The sequence below is a fragment of the Etheostoma cragini genome, chromosome 21 (assembly GCF_013103735.1).
Source record: "Etheostoma cragini isolate CJK2018 chromosome 21, CSU_Ecrag_1.0, whole genome shotgun sequence".
Lineage (NCBI taxonomy): Eukaryota > Metazoa > Chordata > Actinopteri > Perciformes > Percidae > Etheostoma > Etheostoma cragini.
Window position 1 is genome coordinate 1,584,021 of NC_048427.1, and position 2,417 is coordinate 1,586,437.

Here is a 2,417-nt window from a genome sequence, read left to right on the forward strand (position 1 = left end):
ACTACTTCCTGGAAATGCTCCTGGGACCTGCAATGTGCCATACAGGCAGCACTGCTGCTAATGAATGTCCTTTCAAGGTAAGTGTAACATATCAGGTTGTGTAAAAAACACCCCTTAAAGCCCATCACTGGTCTGCCCCAGTGCATCAATGTCATGTTTAAAGATGCACTAATTGTTTTATTTTTATATTTCAGGACCTTAAGTGCAACTTCACTGTTGATGGAATGCCTTGGAAAGATTCACGTGTCCTTTCTCAAAAGGAATGCAAGTCAACCACTGTTTGACTGATGTTGCAAATAAAACTTATTGAATTGTGATTCTGTTTTTTTGTTAAATTAAAATGAACCACGATCAATGCTATTGACCTTCGTAAACCAGGGATGTCTTTGTCAATTCTGACTTGAGTCAGTGCAGTGATATTCACTCGCTCATTATTCCAGTGAGCTACTAGGGCAGCTTGTCTGTGCTGTAAAGGGCAGCTCGTGCGTCACACACGGCCGCTAAATGAAGACGAGACTACACTTCCACATTGAAACCACGGTCCTAACAACTCTGCATTGAAGCAGGGCTCTTAAAGATGAAACTATTAAATACTTTCCCTTTTATATCCTTATGTACATTTGCTGTTTCTAGTTAATGTTGGAGCCATTTCTACACGGAATTAAAACTCATGAGCAAATATTTTGGGTCACTGGAGATGACTGTGCACAACCTGCAAACCAGGGACTTGTGTCACAAATTTACTGTAAAAGTCATGTTTACTTGGATGATGATGCACTACCCAGCGGGCATACTGACACAAAGCAAAACCCCTAATTTGTGAACAGAGTCTAGCTATCACTAAAAGTAGCTCCATAATTGCTGCCAGGTCCTTTGGAAGCACTGCTTAAGTCAAACACATGACTGCTAAATAGAGACAAGACACCTCGACACTACAACCACTGACTCCAGAAGGACTCTTGAGGGAGGGCTTGTATGTTGAACTACAGACTATATTTAATTCAGTTCAATGGCCTTTCTTTAAATTTTATTTCTATGCTTTGATGTGTTCTCTACCTCGATCCACCTTTAGACCGTTTTGGTGTTTCCAGGTACTAAACTCACTCAGTAAGGTAAAAACCAGTACCCAGTCTATAATGTTTTTTATATATATTTTTTTGGCTCCCCAACTTGCTGATGACCCTCTTTGGGGTCCTGACCCCAGGTTGAGAACCACTCATCTACTGTACTTAAACACATTTCATTACACCTTTTCAATCTGACAACTAGTTAGTTTAACACAATGTGATAACTTTATAAATTATGAAGCATTGTTCAGTGCACAAAATCCCCTTCTCATCAAGTCAAAATCTGTAACAAAGTCCTTAAATTAAAATATCACTGAAAAAATGAATATTGAAACCTATTTCAAATGCACATCAGGTTGCATTTTCCTTAGTTGACATGGTCAACCATGACATATTACTAGACCGATTGGAAAACTGGGTTGGCTTTTCTGGCTCAGTACTAAATTGGTTTGAATCCCACTTACAAAATAGGGATTACTTTGTGTTAATAGGAAATTATACATCTGAGCGTACAAATATGACGTGCGGAGTTCCCCAAGGCTCCATTCTGGGGCCTCTTCTGTTTAACATCTACATGCTTCCACTGGCTCAGATTATGGAAAACAACAAAATAAATTACCATAGTTATGCCGACAACACACAAATTTACAAAACCATATAGTCCAATACAAAAACTGACTAAGTGCATTGAAAAAATAATTGGCTGGATGTGCCAGAACTTTCTGAAATTAAATGAAGGAAAAAACTGAGGTGGTTGTTTTTGGAGCAAAATAGGAACAATTAAAAGTCCGCACTCAGCTTCAAACAACAATAATAATAGTAATAATAATACATTTTGTTTAACAGCGCCTTTCTGAGCACTCAAGGTCGCTTTACAGACATAAAAGACAGATACAGGGAACAGAAAAGTGTAAGCAGTTATAAAAAAATAAATAAAAAAGAATTACAGGAACTGTGTATTTAAAGATAAACAAGATTAACAATGTTAAAAACGACAGACAAAGCCAGGCATCTTGGTGTTGTCATGGACTCAGACCTGAATTTTAACACATTAAGACAATTACAAAGTCAGCCTATTATCACCTTAAGAATGTATCAAGGGTTAAAGGACTTATGTGTCAGCAGGATTTGGAAAAACATGTCCATGCTTTCATCTTCAGTAGACTTGACTACTGTAACGCGGTCTTTACAGGTCTCCCTAAAAAATCAATCAGACATCTGCAGCTGATTCAAAACGCTGCTGCTCAAGTCCTCACTAAGACCAAGAGACTTGATCACATCACTCCCGTCCTCACTAAGACTAAGATCCCGTCCTCACTAAGACTAAGAGACTGGATCACATCACTCCAG

General features: G+C 38.4%; 1 protein-coding gene and 1 long non-coding RNA gene across 3 annotated transcripts in view; one reads left to right on the forward strand and one right to left on the reverse strand.

Annotated features, from left to right (window-relative positions):
• The window catches only part of LOC117936548, a 3,479-nt gene extending 2,535 nt beyond the window's left edge, over positions 1-944 (reverse strand). Inside the window, exon 1 of the long non-coding RNA XR_004654970.1 lies at positions 934-944. This is a non-coding gene — a long non-coding RNA (uncharacterized LOC117936548). The remainder of the gene's footprint in view (positions 1-933) is intronic.
• Positions 1-2,417, forward strand: part of LOC117936528 (S-adenosylmethionine synthase-like) — a 37,221-nt gene that overhangs the window by 5,918 nt on the left and 28,886 nt on the right. The window lies entirely within an intron of this gene.